This window comes from Adiantum capillus-veneris, chromosome 21 (assembly GCF_014529385.1).
Source record: "Adiantum capillus-veneris isolate H3 chromosome 21, ASM1452938v2, whole genome shotgun sequence".
Classification (NCBI taxonomy): Eukaryota; Viridiplantae; Streptophyta; class Polypodiopsida; order Polypodiales; family Pteridaceae; genus Adiantum; species Adiantum capillus-veneris.
In genome coordinates this window covers 82327072-82351248 of record NC_140951.1, presented here as the reverse complement: position 1 = coordinate 82351248, position 24177 = coordinate 82327072, and positions in this window count along the sequence as shown.

Here is a 24177-nt window from a genome sequence, read left to right as displayed (position 1 = left end):
ACCTGGTATGTACAACCGTGAAGCAATCTAGTGGCTTCAACCTATACCCATCAACTCACTGCAATGTGTAAACCACTCCAAAGCTAAGCCTTTCGTCAAAGCATCTACTGGGTTGTCGTTCAGTGTGTACCTTGACCAAATCAATGAGCTTTTTGGCCAAGAAATCTCTCACGAGATGATACCTGACTTCAATGTGTTTCGATTTGGAGTGAAACACGGGATTCCTTGCCAATGCAAGAGCACTCTGACTATCACAATATATCATTGGAGTCTCATTAATGCCAAGATTTCTGACTAAGTGAGATAACCATACAACCTCTTTACTTGCATCCGACAATGCAATGTACTCTGCTTCCGTAGTGGAAGACGATGTACAATCTTGAAGACATGACCTCCAAGATACTGCTGCTCCAGCATATATGAAGACATAGCCAGATGTCGATCTCCTATTGTTGACACAACCCGCATAGTCTGCATACACATAACCTACAATGGATGCATCACTGTTCTCGAAGCATAAACCCCTGCCGATCGTACCTTTGAGGTACCTAAGAATGTACTTCACTGCTTCCCAATGCTTGCTGCCAGGATTTTCCATATATCGGCTCACCACTCCCACTGCAAAAGCAATGTCTGGTCTTGTTGCCACCATAGCATACATGAGACTGCTCACTGCCGAAGAATATGGTACCTTAGCCATTTCAGCTCGCTCAGCATCAAATTTGGGTGCATCTTCCTTGCTGAGTTTCAAGAATGCCTGCATTGGGGTACTCAATGCTTTCCCCCCATGCATATTGCAACACTGCAAAACTTTCTCAATGTATGTTTCCTGAGATAACTCAACAATACGACGTTTGCGATCTCTTTTGATTTGCATGCCAAGAAAGTGTGTAGCATCCCCCAAATCTTTCATTGCAAAATTATTACTAAGTGTTTTCTTCAAGTTGGCAATTTTCGCAATGGATTTCCCAGCTATAAGCATGTCATCAACATACAAAACTAGAATGATCATCGAGCCATCATCTAGCTTTCTTGTGTACGAGCAATGATCCTCTTCGCTCCTTTTATATCCTTGAGACCTCATACATGCATCAAATTTATGATACCACTGCCTCAAACCCTGCTTTAAGCCATAAAGTGCCTTTTTGAGCTTACATACTAGCCCCTCACGAGATGCATTGTCTTGAACAAACCCTTCAGGCTGCTGCATGTAAACATCCTCATCGAGATCCCCGTGAAGAAATTTTGTCTTCACATCCATTTTGACAAGTTCCATGTCCTCAATTGCTACAAGACTAAGTACGGTTCTAAGCGTTATCATCTTGACCACAGGCGAGAAGATTTCATCAAAATCAACTCTCTTGCGTGTTTGAACCCTTTGGCTACTAGTCTAGCCTTGTACTTTGGATTTGGATCACTTGAGGTAAATTTCTTCTTGTAAACCCATTTGCAAGGTAAAGCTTTCGCATCATTTCGTAGTCCTACCAAGTCCCAAGTGTCATTGGCCAGAATCGAGTTATACTCAGATTCCATAGCCTGCTCCCACTTCACCACATCATCCATCATCATGGCTTCTTGGTAGCAGCTTGGCTCACCGCAATTGGTCAACATGATGTAATCAAGACCTGGCTCGAAACGCGCAGGTGGACGAGAGACTCTAGTAGACCCTCTCACTCCTTGACCATTGATATCCGCTCCCTCTGGAGCATTGCTAGTGGAAGGTACATCACTAGTCCACTGAGTTGATTTCACTGTCTCTAAGGCAACATCCTCAAAAATGACTCTCCGAACCTCTATTCCTTGATAGGTTGTTTATGCATCTTTGACTCATTGAAGATCACATTTGAACTACGGATGACTCGACGAGATTCTGGGTGCCAGAGATGATATCCCATCTCTCCATCTGCACCATATCCAATGAAAATACATTTGTGTGACTTTGGCTCTAACTTCTGTAGAAGTTGTTTAGGCACGTGAGCATAATCTTCACAACCAAAAACACTTAGATGGTCATAATGGGGCTTATGTTTAGACCATAACTCTTCTGGAATCTCATAATTCAATGGCGTAGTAGGCGAGCGATTTATAATGTGCACTACGGTCAAGACAGTTTATGCCCAAAAGCCTTGTGTGAGATTTGCCCTAGAAAGCATGGCTGTTACTCTTTCTTGAATCTTACAATTCATGCGCTCAACAACTCCATTTTGAGCTGGTGTGTATAGTGCAGTAAACTTCCTTTTAATCCCCCTTTTAGCACTGAAATTGTCAAATTCCTTGGAGACATACTCTCCACAGTTGTCAGTCCACAACCTCTTGAGTTTCTTGCCAGACTGATTCTCAACGAGTGCTAAAAATTTCTAGAACACGGGAAGAACTTGATCCTTATGTTTCAAAGAATATGCCCACACCTTTTGAGTAGATTCATCTATGAATATCACAAAATAGCTGGCCCCCCCTAGAGATTTGGTTGACATAGGACCACAAACATCACTATGTACTAAATCTAGAGGTTCAGCTCGCTTTTGACCCAATGGTAAGTGCACGGACCTAGTCTATTTGCCATAGATACAGTGCTTACAAACAAAAAAGTCAACAAAAGACAAGAGAGGTAAGTAGCCAAAACGAGTCAAAGTTCTCATTCCTTTTTGGCTAATATGACCTAGCCAGCAATGCCACAACTCAGTAGACGGCAGCTCGGCTATAGATATATAATCATGACCAACATCTGAAACATGGATGGAATACAAGGTACCATGCTTTTGACCTCTGAGTACAACAAGATTACCTTTGTGTACTATCCACGAACCATTTCCAAATGTGGTGTTGTAGCCCAAATCATCAAGCTGACCAACAGAAATCAAGCTTTTAGTCAACTTGGGCACATGTCTGACATTACATAAAATAAAGTGCGTGCCATTCCTTAGATGCAATTTGACATTTCCGACACCCTCAATGTCTAGTTCATAAGCATCACCAAGTCTCACTTTGCCACAAGACTGAGAATAAGTAGAGAACCACTCTCTGTGTGGTGTCACATGGAAACTCGTACGAGAATCTACTATCCGGTTCTGTGTGTATTGCGCATCTTCTGTAACAAGAGCCTCGATAGGTATATCTGTTGTGAAGACCAATACGGCAGAGGTAAGTGGCATAACAACCGTTGGAAGAGTCTCTACAATAGGAGCATTTGAAGACTCTAGCACATTTGTAAGGTCTCTACTTTCGAATTTCACAGAAGTTCTATTATGCAGTTGAATTTTCTTTAACCATCACTCATTATTTGAGATATTCAAGTTCAAATTATGAATCGTAGGTTGAGAAAACCTAGAATTTAAAATGTACGCTACAAAATTTTGACATGTTTAGCTATATGAATCACTAATTAACTTATTGTAAGACTTAGTTACTGATTGTAGAATTTTCTTTTACTACTGTAAAGTTTAACTTAAAAATGTAAAGTAAATTATCATTAAGGAAATAAAGAAAATAATTATAAAGACAAAAGAATACACAGGGATGACAAATGAAGGCACATGGACTCACCTGGACTCACATAGGAGGGGACAAAGTGGGACACACTATCACATGAAAAGGAGAGGTTAGTCTTGACTAATCTTAATGAGGGGGGGCATGTGTGGCCTTATCTTTTGATGATAATGACAAAGTGGTCAAGCTGATGGATACCACAAGGGTACCAAAAACGCGGGTATGATTTTTTGGGGAAATTTTTTTTTAATTAAAAAAATTTAAAAAATATTTTTTTTTTGGAAAAAAAGTTGGACGTTTTGTTTTCTGCTATAAATAGAGCATCCATGCTCACACTTTAAACATAGAGATTGCCTCTATAGCGTTCATGAAGTACTGCCACTTCTCTTAGAGAGAAGGCGTCCACAAACCACTAAGAGAGCAAAAACTCTAGTGGACTAATAAGGTACGTATTAATTAAGCATTCAATTAACTTTATGAATGATGTATGTGTGCTATCTCCTACTCTAATCTCTCTAATAGATTAGTAAGATTCAATCAGCTATGTGTGTGTGTGTGCTATCTCTTACTTTAATCTCTCTAATAGATTAGTAAGATTAAATTAGCTATGTGTGTGTGTGTGCTATCTATTACTCTAATCTCTAATGGATTAGTAAGATTCAATTAGATTTAAGAAGGATATGTGTGTGTGTGTGTGTGCTATCTCCTACTTTAATCTCTCTAATAGATTAGTAAGATTCAATTAGCTATGTGTGTGTGTGTGCTATCTATTACTCTAATCTCTAATGGATTAGTAAGATTCAATTAGTTTTAAGAAGGATATGTGTGTGTGTGTGCTATCTCTTACTCTAATCTCTCTAATAGATTGGTGAGATTCAATTAGCTTTAGAAAAGGATGTGTGTGTGTTCTGTTTTACTCTAATCTTTCTAATGGATTAGTAAGATTCAATTAACTTTTAAAAAAATGTGTGTGTATGTTTTCTCTTACTCTAATCTCTTTAAGTATATCTACTCTCTCTAGTTAGTACATCTTCACTATTAACTTATGCATAGTTAATTGAAAGTTAATACATAAGAGAACTCATCATATTCTTATTATACATGATGAAATTCTCATTCACCAAGTTTATTGTCAATTAGATTAAGTAGAATTTTGAATAATACTAAAAATTGATTTAGTTGAAGTATAGAAATGGAAGTTAGAAATGTCATGCATAAAAGTAATGCAGTCCTAAACTTTCATTCGTAGTTTACACACTTAACTTTTGATTAATTACGATTAGCAAATATTTGATGTATAGAAATTAGATGTAGAAAAACAACACTAAGTGTGAATCCGAGTTGCCGAGGATTCAAATTATAGACTCTCTTTGAAAACAAGGAGATTACTAGGGAAATTGACCAATTTAAAGTTCTAAGTGTATAATATAAGTGTAGTACAAAAAAAATGGCTCCAAAGCGTGCTCGAACCCAAGGCGCTAATGATCATGAAGCTGGTACAAGTATCGGTGGAACTCCTGTGGAACATGTTATGTCTCCACCAATCGGAGCTATGGTACAGGTTAGTATTGCAGTTTCAAGTTATGCATCATTGCATATGCGAGACCATAGGAATATATTATTTACCTTATGAAAATAAAACACGGACCGAAACCACGGGGCTTAACCCCAAGAAACTCGGCATATGTTTGACAAGTAGGAAAGATTGTTTGGTTAAACTGGTTTCTATAGAAAAGACTGTTTGTCCAAAACCTTCGGTATGGTTTCTCTCAAGTCTCTCTACTTATTAGCGCTGGTATTATGTGGTAGTTGCCGAGGCGTGAGATGACGCCCAGGATGGCACCGCTGATGCTGTGGTGGGAGTACACCCAGATTAGCCCAGCTGGCTACTGCGGTTTTGTTTTGCCGTGGCGTGAAGATGACGCCCAAATTGGCACCGTTGTTGCTGTGACGGGAGTACGTCCAGATTAGCACAACGAGTACTTCTCGAGCGGTATGGGACGCTCATGAGGACAAGGATTTTATAAATAATGTATATACCGATCGGACATAATAGCGCCAGTAGAGATTCTTGAGTGAACCTAATCCAAGGGTTGTTGGTTTAAAATTGGACGACTTCTTGTTTGACTATTGTTTGTAATACTATTTGAAGGGCTCTTTTAACGAACCAGTATCATAAATAAAGTAAAGGAACATGTATGTTTAAACAGTGTGGTAGTAATTAGATAACAAAAGAAGGGTGAGTGTGGTGTGGAAAGTGAGAGAATGATACCCCGACGGTATCATTCTATGGACGGGTGGACCCGATGAGTCGGGTAACTTTCCAACGCTAGAAATTGATTTTCTTTAAGTCATAAATCTTAAAAGAGACAAACCTTGGCGGCTGTGCTTCTAAAACATGGGGAAAAAAGCGCACAGGTTGGTCACTCTAAGATTTATACTTTTAGGTATAATTGATTATAGATAGTTTTTAGATAGGGTTATGGTGGTCACGCTCCGCCATAGCGAGATAGGACCAATCCTTCACTAACGGTTCATGCCCATGGCTACGTAGTAGCTAAGGCAATGTCCATTGGTTTTTCTTTTTCAGGATTGGAGACCTATCAAAGGTACTCCGCTCCTCTCAAAAAAAGGCAGGGACCTCACACTGGTATCAGAGCATAGGTTAAAGCTTGGGGAGATTTTTAGATTGATGTTTGGATATTGAAGGATGCGAATGTTTGAAATAATAGAAGAACCTAGAAAATTTGATTTGAATTTTTATATGGTATTGAAGACTGAACTTTCCTGGTACAGGAAAATGTTCATTCAGCCTACCAGAAATTCCAGGTGTTCACCATCATGTTTGAAAATGCATGCCAATCACCAAATTATCAATTTCGAAAAAGGGTGATGATGATTTTGGATAGGGTGTTTGCACCACCTATTCCAAGGGTGCATAGAGGATGGGGTATCAATTGGAGTCCATCTGGAGGAATCTATACCATCGATGCTGACAAGATATGGTGCATGGATACCAATCTCAAGAAACTTCGTTGGGCAGAGGAGTTAAAAGTCATTGAAGTTTATCTTTTCCTTGGTACTAAGAATCCGGATGCTACCATTACCTTGGGAGGAGAAAAGATATCTCAGACTCAATGGTTCTATAACCAAGTTACAAAAGTTATCCATGGTGGTAGGATTCGACCCATATGTGTATCTCGTAGCTTTCAAGGGTCAAAAGAAACTTATTATTTTGATCCTTTAGCCTATCCTTTTGTAGTCACTAAACTCAAAATATAGAGACATTACAATCCTTGTACCTAAAGACTACCAACCTTGGTAGAAAATAATGTGTATATTAATAAAGTTTGGATTAATATTATCTTTTGTTTGTATTATTGTCTGATCAAGTCTTGCCTTAAAGTGGATTAAAGTTAGAGTATCCAATAAAGTTTCACTTAATCTATATTGCACAGAGTGCGGTGTACACATCTCTTCAAGAGAAAAAGCTACTTCTCAAGCAAGCTAAACTTCCCTCTTTCAAAGGGGAAGGAGCCCTAGTTGAGCGCGATACAGAAGTGTGGCTCGAAGAGATGGAGGATTATTTTGCTGTTGCTGGTACTACTCCCGATAACCAAGCAATTTTGGCTATGTTTCGTCTCACGGGGGATGCCAAGCTTTGGTGGAAACAACACTGCAAAGATAATCAAGTAGCTCAAAACACTCAAACTTGGGAAGACATTAAGTATGCTGTCAAAGGACGTTATCTTCCACCTGCACACGAATCCCTTAAGATGAATGAATTCTTCAACTTACGTCAGTTTCATCTTACAGTGGAAGAATACTACTCCAAATTTGTAACTCTTAGGCGCTATGCTCCGCCAATGACCGCAGATCAACAAGTAGCCCGTTTTTGCCAAGGACTAAATGCTCCTTTAAATACACGTCTAGAAGCTATGAGGCCTGTAAATTTGCAAGATGCTCTTTTAAGAGCTAAACCCTTAGCTAAAGAGATGTCAAACTCTCAAAGGGTACGAAATGGAAATTTAAGGAATGCTGGAAGGAGAGGACGGCCTATGATGTGGAACCAAAGGCAATTTCACCCAATTCACCAAACTCATCCAATAGTTGCAGCTTCAGCAAATGGAGCTCAAAATGCAGATCTTAGATGCTATGAATGCAACGAGCTAGGACATTTAAGGAATGTATGTCCTAGGCGAGTCTCCGCAACAAATACACTTAATGGAGCTAGAGGACGAGGCCAAATAATAAATCGTGGAGGAAGAAATGGAGAACGAGGTCGAGGGCGCGAAATGGCTGCCAGAGTCAATGCTATCATAGGAGAACCAACGTTGGGAGAAGAAGAAGAGGAAAGAGCAACTCTACATGCTGCAATTGATAACCCAAGAGCAAGACAACAGTATGCTGTCATTCAAACACCTGCAAATCACCAAGGTGAAAAATTTGAGCTTCTTATTGATTGTACTAATGAGCCCATAAACATCGTTTCAATAGCACATAATAGCCACAAAACGGCTATATACAATCCCAAAATAGTCTCTGAACAACTTGCACCTGTGTCATGTACCTGTATCTGTATCTGTAGAAAAAGTGGAATTGAAAAATACAACTCCTGAAGCGTAGCTCGGATGAAGCTTTCGACTGCACGAACAACTTCAAAAGGGGCCTAGTGGAAACACTCTCGGAACGCTGAATTTGCCGATTGCAAAATTGGAAACCTGTTTGCACTTTTGAAAGCGTGCGCGCGGACGCGAAAACGGTAAGCACAAACCCTGCTCTGATACCAGTTAAATGTACCCCGAGAAGCGTGTGCGAGTGCAAGTGCGAGAGAGAGAGAGAGAGAGAGAGAGAGAGAGAGAGAGAGAGAGAGAGAGAGAGAGAGAGAGAGAGAGAGAGAGAGAGAGAGAGAGAGAGAGAGAGAGCTGCTTTGGATGGAGCGCACATCAACGTTATCCTGTTTGTTGCATCTCCTTATTCTGTTGTATTAAAGAATAAGTGTATAATGGTTAAGTTAGTAGATGGGTAAGTAGTAAGTGGGATGTCCGGCCAGTTGGCCAGAATCCCAACACTTGATATAGTTCAATAGTTGTTTTTGGAGTAATATTTGGCAAGGGTACTATGGTGGTGTTGATTGGAAGTGTCCAGCTATAATTTTCCCACAAGTGGTTGTTTCTATGGCAGTTGCACCCTATCAAGTAGTTGTTTAGAAATAGTTGTAATGATTTTGGTAGCTTGTGCTATACGGGTGCTAGTTTTTATTCGTTTGGGTCACTTTGTTTCTTTGATCTGGCTTGGCTTGCTTGGATCTTGATACTGTTCAATAGCTATTTTTGGAGTAATATCTGACAAGGGTACTATGGTGGTATGCTTGCAGATGTTCCCCATGTTTTTATTACTTTGCTTTTCAACATGTCCAAGTCCAAGAACTCCTTTGAAACCTTCTCTTCTTGGTGGCTAGCTTAGATTGCCCTTCTAGGTTAGTTATGAGAGAGTGTTTCTTTGTTGTTGATGCAGATGATTTAGACTAGCCTTATGATTCCTTCAACTGCAATGCTATGGCCATGAATTTTGGATGAGTGGGTACACAAGTTGTCCAACATATGAATTTCCATGAGTACCATGCTTTAAACAAGTGTTGGATTTTGACCTCACGAGTCTGAGTCACCACACTACTATATAAGATGGTGCTTAGATTGTGAAGTGTGAGTGCACGGATGCGTGCATTCTTGACGTGTTGTGCAAAGAAGGAAAATGCAAAGATATTTGGGTGGAGCTCTCGGTGAGGATTGGAATAATCCAACGGCTCCTTATTTTCTATGTGACCAAAGAACAAAGGTAAGGTTAGTAGTATGGTGAGTCTCAGTGAGATGGGTGTTCATCGATGGCTAGTTGGCATGAACCCCAACAATCTCCCACTTGAATGCCAACATGGCCCAAGTGGCCTATGTATGTACACATGTACAATCCTGAAGCAATCTTGTGGCTTCACCATGGACCCATCATCTCCATGCAATGTGCAAACCACTTTGAGGGTAGGCTCTGCGTGAGAGCATTTATAGGGTTGTCATTCGTATGAACCTTGACTAGCTCAATGTGCTTGCTAGCCAATATGTTGTGTATCACATGATAACAAACTTCTACGTGTATTGACTTGGAGTGAAACACGGGGCTCTTTGCTAATGCAATCGCACTCTGACTATCACAATGCTAATGGAGTATAAGTAATGCCAAGATCTCCCATTATGCAAGTTAACCACACGCTTTCTTCTAGCATTAAAAACTACCACATATTGTACCTTTGTGGTGGAAGATGACGTACAATTTGGGAGACATGATTTTTATGACACTGCTGCTTCAACACATAGGAAAACATAGCCAGCTATAGATCTTCTACTATCCACACAACTTGCATAATCCGCATCCGTGTAACTTACAATGGATATATCATTATTCCCAAAGCATAATCACTTGTCTATTGTACCTTTCAGATATCTTAAGATGTGCTTCACTACTTGCTAGTGCTTTCTGCTGGGATTTTCCATGAATCTACTAACCACTCCCACTACAAAAGCAATGTTCGGTCTAGTGGCTACCATGGCTCCATAAGGTTGTTAAGTGCTAAAGAATATGGCACCTTGGCCATATTCTCAACATCAATTTGGGAGAATCATTCTTGCTAAGTTTCACATATGCTTGCATTGGGGTACTCAATGTAGCCTTCCTTCCAAAATGTTGCAAGACTTTGTGGATATACTTTTTGTGAGACAACTCCAATATTCCACGTTTTCTATCCCTCTTGATACACAAACCAAGAAAGTGACTTGCATCTCACAACTACATGCTAAGTGACTTCTTCAAGATGGGAATCTTGTCTTTAGACTTCCAAGCAATGAGCACATCACCAACATAAAGTATCAAGATGATAAGTCAACCATTGTTCAACTTTCAGGTATATAAGGATTGATCTTATCGGCTCCTTTCATACCCTTGGGATTAATTTACTTGTCAAACTTCATGTACCAATGTCATTAGCCTTGTTTTTGGCCATACAATGTTTTTGCGCGATCTACACACCAATTTTTCCCTTGTAGGCTTCTCAAGTTTGATTGCAAAACCCTCTAGTTGTTTCATGTAGACATCTTATTCTAAATCCCCATAAAGGAAAGTTTTCTTCATGTCCATGTGGACAAGTTTCATGTCCTCAATGGCTACTAATCCAAGCACAAGGTGCAATGTAGTCAACCACTAGAGAAAAATTCTCATTAAAATCCACGCCTTTTTTTTTCTTGAAACCCTCAACAACCAATCTATCCTTGTACATAGGCTCGAGATCATTTGCAGTGTACTTTTTCTTGTACACCCATTTGCAAGGCAACTCTTGTTTTCCCTCTAGAAACTTTGTTAATTCCCAAATCTCATTTTCCATAATCAAGTTATACTCAAATTGCATTTCTTGCTTCCTCTTCATAAGATCTTCCATCTCAATAGCCTCTTGGTAGCAGGTAGGCTCTCTGTAGTCAGTGACCTATAGATAGTCTAATCCTGGTTGAAACTGCTCATGGGCATGAGAGACACGTGTAGTTCTCCTCAGTGCGTGATTGTTGTACTTTGCTCTCTTAAGAGCATCACTAGCTCTCTCTAGAGCATTACTAGTTGTAGGTATTTGGTGGCCATGGCCGGTCGCCCACCCACTGTGTGTACATACTCTTTCGTATTTTTCATATACCAAAAATATTAAGGGGCTCCTCTTTTCCTACGAGCGCTATTCCACCCACATAGTTCTCTTCTCCTCTCCCCTTCCACGCACTGTAACGCACATACACACATTCATGCACACACTCTGATACCACAACCAACACCTCCCACTTAAAGGTGATGCGCCGATGGTTGGGTCCTACTAGCTAAACTTCTAATATGTACAAGAAAATACGTGAGAGACTCTCTCAACCTACACTCATTGGATCGCTCACTCAATCTACATGCAGGTTATTGGCTCTAGTGATAGACGACTGTGTGTATCCATGCTAGAGCTTGCACGTAAATATTGCAGACAACTTTGTATGGTCTGTATAGCCCCACAGTGCATCATGATAGTGTCAGTCATTATACGACTGATAATCCTTGCTACAAATGCTTCCATTGTAGCTGCTAGGCCGGACATTGACACTAGTAGGTTGTACATGAGATGCACAAACACTAACAAAATCTACGCAACCCTGGCTTTACTAGCCTCCCCTATGCTATCTCCATGCACTACATCATCAAGAGTACTCATCATGAATGGATGTGTCATCACTAACACTAGGATGGCTATGTCCCTCTCATCCATAGGCAAAACTATGTGTCCTAGCATCAACTCATCAGCCTCTAGCATGAGCATATCAAAGAACTCCATGTCTATCATCTCTACCTGTGTCTCTAAGGAGAAAACCCTCTCCACCTCTATCTGCACAAACTCCAATGACACCTATGTGTCTCTAAGGAGAAAACCCTCTCCACCTCTATCTGCACAAACTCCAATGACACCTATGTGTCTCAATAGAGCACTGCCACTCTACTTCTATCTCTACATAGTCTATTGGCATGTCCTACACAACTAAATGCTCAGTCTCCTGAGAATATTGGAGCTCCCTTGCAAAGGAGACACATTTCATCTCTCGCTCAATGCCTGCTAGTAACAAAATTGAGACTATGCCATCTCGTACCTCAGATACATGCATAGGATATACCAAGACAATGCGGGCTCCACTGGCAATCACTAGTGATCTGCAATGCACCTGGAAATATTTCTCTCTAAGTAGTATCTGAGACTCAAAATCTACTAATTATCTCACTGGGATAAAGCTCTATCTTAGTTGAGGAACATAGTGCACACATCATAGTGTATATGATACACCATTGGGCAATGACAAGCAAATAAATGCCACACCATCAGCCAAGTGTACACAGTTCAAAGCTCCCACTAGAGAAAGTGCTAAACCACTCATGATGTGGTGTGACGTGGAAAACTTCATCCTCGTCTAACAATCAATGGAGTGTCACTTCTCAAAGACATATAAATAGGAGGGACATGTAAGCAAGAGGAATGCTAAAGGTAAATGTGACATTAATGTCACTGGCATATGAAGTCTTCACTCTAGCATGTGTCAAAACCTCATATGCATCATGCATACATCTCTGTTGTTGCCTCATACGTGTGAAACAACGGTTCCTAATGTACCTTGTGCAACCACAATACCAACATCACATATATCGGCAACTACGAGATCGTTGTCTCGCACGAGTCATCACTGTTGACTCTAAACTATCACAGATCTTTGCTATATGGATGCCAAGAAATCAAACTATGGAGAGAAATCCTTGGAGAAATCTGGCAAAGTCTCCCTTGTAATCTGAGCAAAACCTCAAGGAAAATCTCAACCATAAACCTTGCAAAACTGACAGCAAAGTGAGAAATCACTTGACCACTATACAATCATGAAAACCATGATCACTTGCATCAAAACCAATGCTCACATATTCATAAAATGGCTCCACAATCTAGAGGCATAAACAACGTCACTAAACCAAGTGAGCCAAATCTGGGACAAACAACTCAACCGAGCATAAAGTGCAAATCCACATATGGTATACATAACCTACCAAAAGCTTGGCAAACTAGTTCACTCTTGAATGAGTGGCACTATGGACGATTGTACCTATCCAAAATCCCTGTAAACATGTGAATCTACTACTTGCAAGCTATACCTAGCTCACATTGTATCCACATAGGCATACATAGCATAATCACACAAAACCGTGCTCAAACTACTCTCTAGAGTGAGTCATACATGAGCACTATCTCTGGAGTGAGTCATACATGAGCACTATCTCTGGAGTGAGTTATACATGAGCACTATCTCTATCGCATAGTCTGCACTGCAAGGAATGCACAACCTCTGAGCACAATAGCTTGGGATTTGGCACACTACCTCATCGATCGGAAAGCATGTCAACCAAAACCTAGACACATAGAACATGTTGGAATTAGGGTTGCAGAGAAACACGCACAGCTTGGATACGACGAAGGAAGCTCAAGGCACACAATAGAGAGTGTGTTACTTAGTGTGCAATGGAAAGATAGATAGCCCTAGAGTGATGGGCGTATATACAATGCACGGGGGAAAAAACCTCCTAAAGAGGGAAAAAATGCCCCGGCGGTCCTAGTCTGTTTACACACATCACTACCACATGTATATGGTAACAAATCCCCCCTGGAGTGATGCAGTGAACGAGAGCTGGCACGTGAGTAAAGGGAAGTGCCATGCCCTGAGAACAGGATCAGTCCACAAAGGGGAGTAAGCCCAAAGCTTTGTGGAAAGCTTCAAGCTTCTCACAAGACAATGCCTTTGTGAAAAGATCTGCAAGGTTGTCCTGTGTTGGCACATAAGCCAAGGTGATCTCTCCTGCTGAGAGCCTCTCCCTGAGATAGTGGTAATGCACCTCAATGTGCTTTGTGCGAGCATGAAAAACTGGGTTCCTTGCAACTGCCAATGCGCTCTAACTGTCAGTGTAGATAGTGTTGGCAGTGTCCTGTCCAACACCCAAATCAGCCATAAGGCATCTAAGCCATACACACTCAACCGTAGCTGTGAAGACTGCCCTGTACTCAGCCTCACAACTCGAAGTGGCCACAGTAGGTTGCTTCTTGCTCAACCATGATATACATGAACTGCCAAGCATGAAACAAAAACCACTTTTGGACATTCGCGTGTCAAAACAACCAGCCCAATATGAGTCTGAAAAAGCATGTAAGTCTAGCGGCAATGATCCCCCGTAGGGATAAAACAAGCCAAGATGTAAAGTGCCACTAAGGTAGCGGAAAATCCTCTTGACAGCCTGCCAATGCTTAGACCCTGGGCTATGCATAAATCTACTGACCTGTGAGACTGCAAACTGAATATCCGGCCTCGTGTTGCATACATAAATGAGGCAGCCAACAACAGTTTGGTAAAGAGTGACATCAGAAGGATCGCCAGCATCATGTAGCCTCAACTTCAAACCTGTTTCCAAGGGAGTGGCAATAGGTTTGCAATCCTCAAGTCCAAACTTACATAGCAATGTCTCTATGTAACTTTTCTGACACAAGGCAATACCACCATCACACTGCTTAAACTGTATACCCAAGTAATGATGCAACAGCCCCAAATCTTTCATCTTGAAAGTAGCATTCAAATCAGCCTTAAATTCAGCAATATGTCTCTCATTTGGTCCAGTGATCAGCAAATCATCAACATAAAGAACCACAATGAGAAGTACATCACCCTCACGCTTTACATACAATGTGCTTTCTGTTGGATTGTTACAAAAGCCTTGTTTGACCAAATGAGTGTCAGCTTTCTCATACCAAGCACGAGGAGATTGCTTCAACCCATACAAAGCCTTGTTACATTTGCAAACTTTGTCCTCTTGTCCTTTTATGACAAAACCGCGAGGCTGCGTTACATAAACTTCCTCAAATATGTCACCATTCAAGAAAGCAGTAACAATGTCTGATTGATGTACATCCCAACCAAAATGAGCCGCCAATGCACATAGAAAACGCACAGTAGTCATACGACAAGTGGGAGCAAAAGTCTCTTCATAATCTATGCCTTTTTGTTGTGCATACCCCTTTGCAACAAGTCGAGCCTTATGACGATCGATCTCACCATCCGGTTTGCGTTTCAACTTGTAAACCCACTTCGTACCAATGGCCTTTTTGCCAGGAGGCAAATCACATAAAGTCCATGTGTCATTTTCTATAAGTGCATCATATTCTGATTGCATGGCAGCCATCCAATTTTCTGAATTCTGTGCTTCATCAAAAGACAGAGGCTCCTCAACATCATGTAAACTAGATACAGCCAAAGCATAACAATCTGATGCATAAGATGCATGGCGAGAGCCTGAACGAGTACGACTAGACAAAGGTGCATCCAATTTACTGTCATGCAAAGTGTGCACAATCCATTTTGGCATACCTCTAGCCTGCTCATTTTCAGCCCTTTCCTCATCAAGTACATCATGTACATCTGCATCAGTAATAGGCTGATCTAAAACATTTTCAGAAACCCCCATAGGCTGTACATTTGCCTCGTTGTAACTTACATTCGTATTTCCACCACTGAAAAGAGGCAACAAAGTGTCATAAATGTCCTGTGAGCTTACATTACTATCTCTAGTACATGACAGCAAGGGCTGAACAGAATCTTCCACAAACACTACATCCCGAGAAACCAGAATACGTTTTTTTTGCGGATGATACAACCTGTAACCTTTGCTTTCAGCACTATAACCAACAAAAATATATTTGACAGCCTTATCATCCAATTTTCTGCGCTGCACTTGTGGCACCAAAGCATATGCCAAACAGCCAAAAACACGCATGTGCTCAATAGAAGGCTTTCTATCATGCCATGCTTCATATGGAGTAATAGATTGCAAAGCTTTCGTAGGACACCTGTTAAGTACATAAGTGGCACACATGATGGCCTCAAGCCGAAAAGAATGCGGCAAAGCTTGACTTTTGACCATACATCGTGCCATTTCCGTCAGTGACTTGTTTTTCCTCTCAGCAACACCATTTTGCTGAGGTGTATAAGGCACTGTACATTGGTGTTTTATCCCACGACTAGCCAGAAATGCATTAAATTCATGAGACATATACTCCCCCCCTCGATCGCAACGGAGGGTGCCCATAGTACATTTTGAGACATTTTCAGCCATAGCCAGAAATTGTTTGAAGCACATAAAAACTTCGGACTTCGCTTTAAGGTGAAATACCCATGCATGCCTCGAGTAGTCATCAATGAAAGTCATGAAGTACAGGTAATTGCCCAAGGACGGAGTTTGTATGGGCCCACAAACATCACTATGCACAAGCTGCAACCTGCATGTGGCCCGAACTGAACCATCCTTTGGAAACTTAGAATGCTGCATCTTACCCAAAATACAACCTTCACAAACATGTTTGACAGGTGCTTCAAGAGGTGGCAAAGAAGCAATCATATCAGATTTCTGCAAACGCAGCAACTGGCAAAATTCAGATGGCCAAAACGTGCATGCCAAAGTTTTGCATCTGAAATAGCCCTTGAATCTGCAACGGCATTTGCAAAGTTTTGTCCACACTTGTCATACAAAGTGAGCTTATACAACCCACGGCACAAAAGGCCAGATGCAACAATTTCATCACCAAAACTGAGATCATGAACTGTACATCTGTCATCCACAAATTTGACTACAAGTCCAAGTCTAGCAAGTGCGGATACAGACAAGAGATTCTTCTTGATCCCAGGTACATAAAGTGCATCAACAAGTGTGAAAGAACTGCCATTAGCAGCAGTAAGCACAATCTTTCCAACTCCCTGAACTGGATAAGAGGCATTGTTGGCACAAATGACTGAATTCCCATGAGGGACAGACTCGAGAGAGGTAAACAATTCACGATGTGAGGTAATGTGCTTTGTAGCACCACTGTCAAAATACCACACATGTGAATCTGCAGCAACTGACAAGCATGCATCATGGATAGCAGGATTGTAAGTGCACTCTGCGCTAAAAGCCCATTCTACATCAACATCAGCAACACAGTCTCCTTTCACAGAAGACTCAACAATGGCTGCATTTGTAGTGGAACCAGCATTTGCAGTGGAACCACCCTCTTTCTTCTTAGCCTCTTTGGCCTTCAACTTAGGACACGACTTGATCAAGTGATCATTGGCCTTACAATAATGGCAGCGCATCTTCTTTTTGCCCTTATCACCAGAATTGCCAGACGAAGTATTGCCAACAGAAGCATTAGGAACAGAATTTTTGCCACTCGCAGCAGAACCATAAGAAGTGGCTGCATTACTGTTACCACCCTTTCTTTGAGAAGCAATAAAAGCCTGTTCAACTGCATGCTGCCTAGTCCTGTTTTTTCTAGAACGTGACTCTTGCAATAGCAATGTGCATAATGCATCAAACTTGACAACTTCAGGATTTCCTTAGGTCATCAGTCTCCAAGTACTAGCAAAAGTCTGGTAGGAATCTCGTAAGGCATCAAGAACAGTCTGCACAAAGGGAACTGTCTGAAATGACTTCACCTGCAGAAATAAGCTGCTCATTGATATCCTTGACACTAGCAAGGAAAGTGTCCATATCATCTTCCTCATGCATAATCTTCGACTCCAGCTCTTTACGCAGCAAAGCAATTTTAGCCTCATTGCGGCTTGCATAAAGACCTGCTAAAATATCCCAAGCCTGTTTTGCAGATTTTGCTGAACGGATGTGAGGAACAATGGTGCGCTTCACAGACAACGCAATCAATGCATGAGCCTGCGCATCCTTAACATCCCAACGAGCTTGTTCTGCCGTAGGCAAAACAACTCTAACAGCTGTAATCCTTGTAGCAAGACCTGCAACATCCTCAACATCGCCTACATCCTCAGAACCAGGGCGTACATCAATGCCCTGCACGATGTTCCAGACACCCTTTGACACAAGAACATGTTGCATCATATAAGCCCACAGAGGGTAGTTGTCCCCATCCAACCTGTCCTCAGCAGCAAACATCTTAAACACATCTGTGTTGTTGTTGTCAGCCATGGTAAATGCTGCACCTGATGTGAAAACTGCTCGAAAATAGGAGAAATGGAGCGGGAACAACCTATGTTATATAGCACAAACCGTAGAAGAATATAAGGCACCTGTTATGCAGAAAATAGCACTGACAGAAATTTTGCACAAAATGACGAAATAGCCTGTGCAGTACTACTTGTAGTGGAAACGGAGGCCGAAATGAGCCCAAATCAAAATTCTGAGCAGACCAAGCTCTTTGAGTTCTCCCAAAATATTTGTCGACCTGCGAACGCTCGCCAAAGCTCACTGAAATCGGAGAAAGTGAGCAGGCGTGTACTAGAGCAGCTGACGACTAAGCCCGGGAGGACGTGACCTGCTCTGATACCAATTGTTGGAATTAGGGTTGCAGAGAAACACGCACAACTTGGAGAAGACGAAGGAAGCTCAAGGCACACAATAGAGAGTGTGTTACTTAGTGTGCAATGGAAAGATAGATAGCCCTAGAGTGATGGGCGTATATACAATGCACGGGGGGAAAACCCTCCTAAAGAGGGAAAAAATGCCCCGGCGGTCCTAGTGTGTTCACACACATCACTACCACATGTATATGGTAACAGAACAACCCACCACTTGTGGTCGTAAATGCCATTCAAATAGCCAAACCGCTCGTGGGAAATCCTCATCGGAATGGTCCATCAGAGTCGTATGCGTCTATAGTGTGTTACCAAAGGGGGAAGAAGAGAAACATCAAAGTTTAATTGCCAAGGAGACACTACATAACCAAGCCACTTCCACATGAGGACTAGAGGAAAGCCAATGCCGCTCTTTCTCAATTGTTTCCTACTGTGTCAAAGCCAAAAAATCAGGGAGAAACCATCAAATCAAAAGTGCTCTAGAATGGACATGGGAGGAAGTCGATGGCAAGGCTACGTTGGAGGAGAGCAAAACCACTCTCACTATGTTGAAGCTGAGAAAAATGATTGATGCCGCCTTTCATCTCATCGGACAAAAGCGCATCGATGTTGTAGTTGTCAATGCTTGAAACCAATTCCAAGCCAATGCAAAGCCGAGAAGAAAGTGTTACCAAAAAAAGGAACCTATGGTGTGTTGAGGTGTGACCGCCGCTACTGAGGATGTGATCCAATGATGGGGGATGCCCAGGCTTACTCATCGTAGCTTGCACATGAAGCCTGTGTGTGCACATGTGCATTGAGAATGCACACACCCTCTTTCTTTTCCTCATGACCAAGAGAGCTCCCAGAAGAGGAATCTCTCTCTATCTCTCTCTCTTTGTGTGTGTGTGTGTGAGAGAGAGAGAGAACACGCCCTTACACACACACGCTTTCCTTTCTCTATCTCCCTCTATCTGCAGTGCAACGCTACTATTTTCTTGCAAAAAGTGCAGTGCTACCTTTAGCTTTGATTCAACGATGCCCTTGCTTTGAATTACAAACACAATTGCTTCACCTGCTTGTTGCTTGCTCTCATGGCTAACGCTACTACCCAATTCATCTTTGTTGCAAGCCCTGCTTGATTTTCTATAGCTTCTATACTTGAATTTCTCACTACTGCTCAATTCATAGTGCTACACAATGATCCAATTTGCACCTGGCTCCCCTCGATGTAGTTGTTGTAGCGCCAGTTTGACTAGTGCTATTGGATAGCTTTTGATTTGTAGCTCATTTTGCTACTCAGTGCTTGTTTGATTGTTGTTACCCAAATGCCATAGACCCCCTGCTACCCGTGAGCTCCTTTGCTCCCAGTGTGTGTGTGTGTGTGCACGCGCGCGCGTGTATACACACAAGCACACAAAACCTGATGATGCCCTACAGAGAATGTAATTCTCTCAAGACTCTTTGTTGCAAATTCCCCCCCCCCCCCCCCCCCCCCCCTTTTGTTGTCAAGCTCACAAGCGCTACTGCTTGACTTTGCCTTGCCCAATTCTATTACATTGTCCGTTGCTATACTGCAAGCTTTCACACAATTCATGCCCTCTTTGCTCGATTCTCCTCCACTTCTTCAAGATCTCCTATTTTGTTGAAACTGCTGCTTTGAATTTGAAGCCTCTTATTGCCCTTGTCTTTGCACACTATGCAGATGCTGACTTAGGTCCAATTTGATTTCTCAAATCTCTATTGATCCCCTATTTGTGTAGGTCTTTGATTGTGAGCTACAAACTGTTCTCGATTCCTCTCCCCTCCCCCAAGGCTTGCTTGATTCTCAGCTTGTTTGATTTTTCTGCAAAGACTCCAAAACCTCCAAGCCCAAGAGGGGTTGCGCATGTCGGTCTTCAATCTGAGATCCACTCAAAGCTTAAGCTCTATCAAGCTTTAGATCTGCCTTCTCCTTGTGCCAGATTCAGCCCAAGCTTGATCCTCAAGCTGTCATAGCTACCACAGAGAGATCTTCATGGGGTTGGGGGGCGGGGGGGGGGGGGGGGGGGGGGGGGGGGGGATTCGTCACCGCCGCGATCGCCCCTATGACTCTGATACCACTTGAAAGAGTGCATTTGCATAAATGCATATGTGCACGATGAAGTGCGGGGAGGGGGAGAGAAGAAAAGAAATGTGTAGGTGGAGCAACCCTCACAAAAAAAAGAGGAGTCCCTTATTATTTTTGTGAGGGCTGCTCCACCCACACAGTTCTCTTCTCCTCTCCCCTTCCCCGCACCACACTATGCACACACACTCTTTCCGGTATATCACTAGTAGACTGAGTTGTTTGTGTAATTAGACTTGCAGCTACATACGCAAATCTTACTTTTCTATATTCAACCTCTTTCACGGCTTGCATGTACATCTTTCATTCATTAAAGATCACTTGTGAGATGCGAATAACTCTCCGAGATTTTGGGTGCCAAAGACAATAACCCATTTGTCTATCTGCACCATAGCCAATGAAGATGCATTTATGAGACTTGGGGTTTCAAAAGCCTCACACCCAAATACACATAATCTAGCATAATTAGGCTTCTTGCCTATTCACATCTCTTATGGAGTCTTGTAGTTCAATGATGTACTAGGTGACCTATTGACTATATGCACTTCTATCATAATAGCCTCTCCCCAAATCTCTTGAGGTAAATTTTCCATAGATAGTGCACTCAACAAGTCCATTCTTAGCATGTGTGTATGGCATAGTAAATTGCCTCTTAATGCCTCGTTTTCTACAGAAGTCCTTGAACTCAGTGGGATGTACTCTCCTCCATCATCACTGTGCAAAGCCTTCAACTTCTTGCCTGATTGGTTATCGACCATAGCTTGAAACTTCTTAAAGACACTAAAGACTTCACCTTTCTTTTTCAAGAGGTAGACCCACACCTTTCAAGTAGAGTCATCTATGAATGTCAAGAAATATAATGCCCCCCCAAAGACTTATGCGGCATAGGCCCGCGTAGATCACTATGAACCAAATCTAGAGGATTTCTTTACTTCCTATCCAATGATGATGAGGTAAGTCTAGTCTATTTCCGGTACATGCAATGCTCACACAAACTAAAACCAAAATAATTTAGCACCGGAATATAACCAAAACGTTGCCGCTACTTCATTCCCTTCTAACTCATATGACCAAGCCGGCTATGCCACAACTCAGTAGAAGGCAGCTCAGGTACCTAGATAGAGTTCCCTTTCATTGAAGATACATACAAAGAATATAATGAGCCAGAATTTTGGCCTTGGAGCATGACCAAGTTACCTTTTCTGATCATCCAAGAACCATTAAACATTGTAGTGTATCCAAGCTCATCAAGCTGCCCTGTTGAAACCAAGCTCTTAGTTAGCTTTTGCACATGTCTAACACCTTGCAACATGAACTCAGTATCGTTGCACATACGCAATTTCACATCTCTAATGACACATATTTCAAGCTGATGAGAATCACCCAACTTAAATGAAGCATGTGTAGAAGCATAATTGGAGAACCACTCCTTGTGAGGAGTAATATGAAAACTGGCACCTGAGTCAATAATCCAATTCTGCACCTAACACTCGTCAAGAACTAACAATGCCTGTCAACTCAAATAAGAAGTGAAGACTAGTATATCTAACGATTGTGGCATGTCAGGAACAACATCAAACATGTGGAGACTCAACCACAATGAGCTTCTCTACCTTCACACTACTTTTAGGAGGTGAAAAACTTACAACAATGGCTTTAACTCTCTCTCTTTGCAACAAGCAACAATCCTTTTTCATGTGTCCTTTCTTGTGACAATGGTAGTAGTCAATGTTCCTCGTGTCACATCCACGGCTCTTGCTATGTACATTCTTGTGATCCTAAGAACGATAGTGACTATTGCGGCTATGACCTCTTGGCTACTTCCACTTGCCATATATGCATCACCATGCCCACTAGTGTCGAGACATTGATGTCCAATCTCTTCCATGAGCAAAGCGCTAGTAACATCACTAAAAAGAAGCTTGCCCTTTGGGACATAGTTACTATGGCAGTGTTAAATGTATTCCCTGATGCAAGCAAAGAACATAGCAAAAAAATGCTTTCATTTGATCATCAAAATTAAGTCCCTTTGATGTCAACTGAGTAAACACACTATTAAACTCATTCATGTGTGAATTGACATTGCTACCAGATGCATAAGCTTCTTTATCAGAAACACTTTGTTTGATGCACTTTTACCATCCCATGCCGAGAATAAAGATTCCCATAGTTCTTTAGCATTGGTCTTGTCCAGAATTGTGAAGAATCTAAACTCACCAAGATGCAACCTAATATTTTCCATGGTGCAAGCTCCTCGTTAGAGCTAGACTGACAAAGGAAAATAAAAGGATGTATGATCCTGACACAAAGAAATGGCACTAGCTCACACCCTATGAAATAGAGATGATAACCACCTGAAGGGAACACCTTGAGCAAGAGCCTATTTACAATAATCATGAAGTAAAATATAGCCTCCAACACTACTCAACATCAAATGGTTACTAGACAGGCTGGAATCAACCAAAAATTTGTGGCCCACCTACTTTGTTCAAGATATACCGGTTTACAGTTTAGAGACTTGTAGTAAAGAAGGCACTAGACGAGAGAAAGGGAAAATGCGATAGATGAAGCCCTCTATATACCTAAAAATTTGGATCTACCCAAATTCAAGAAATGGGAAGAGGATGTAGTTGGCGGGACCAGTCTCCAACGAAGAACATTTTCTTACAAAGGCACCACAAAAGTCCTATGTTGTACACCAAGGAACAATTAGTCAAACCCCTAGTGATGGCACCTATAAATAGGGCCCACTACTTTCATTTTGGGACTCTTGTCTTTTGTATCCCTAGGCCTTATACACTCAGACACTTAGTTGAATTGTCATGCCATTGTATCATTTTGAGCTAGAACCACTCCTAGTTGTTCATCCAAATCTTTGTTGTATAATTGAATTGTGCATTTGAATATAAACCTGACAGATTCTATTCAATTCCACCTGATATTTATTTTGAGCTCTCTTACTGAGTGTCTCATAATATGAGCTTGTCTATTCATTTCAATTCAATCATTTGTCTGAAGCTTAGTACCAAGTTCATATGAATTTGTCTGTTTGGTGATTTTGTTTACATTTCGTTTGAATTCCATGCCATTTTATGATCTGACCTCTGTCACTTTGAGTCTAACTGTGGAATAGATGTCAAGATCTAGTTCATTCAAAGGCGACTTTGGCCTCTCCTTCTATGTGCTAGGGATGCTTCTTGCCTCCTTTGCATGTGCATACAAAATCCTTGGCTTATGTCAACCACACTTTGTCACCACTAGAAGGCCACAATCCTTTCATATGACGACCAAATCTCTCTCTCTCTCTCTCTCTCTCTCTCTCTCTCTCTCTCTCTCTCTCTCTCTCTCTCTCTCTCTCTCTCTCTCTCTCTCTCCCCCCCCCCCCCCACCCCCTCCCCCCCACAAGGGAGAGCCCCCATGTAGTCGTTCGGTCTGGTTGTGCCTCTAGGTCATGCCCACCAACTAGGACCTTTGTCTTGACAAGTGAGTTTCCATTCAAGGCCAATCTATCTTTTGATTGCACCCTTACCATGTGTACCATATGTTGTGCTTTGCTCATCTTTGCAAAGTTATTGCTTGATTTGTTGATATTGATTTCTTTAAAGAAGT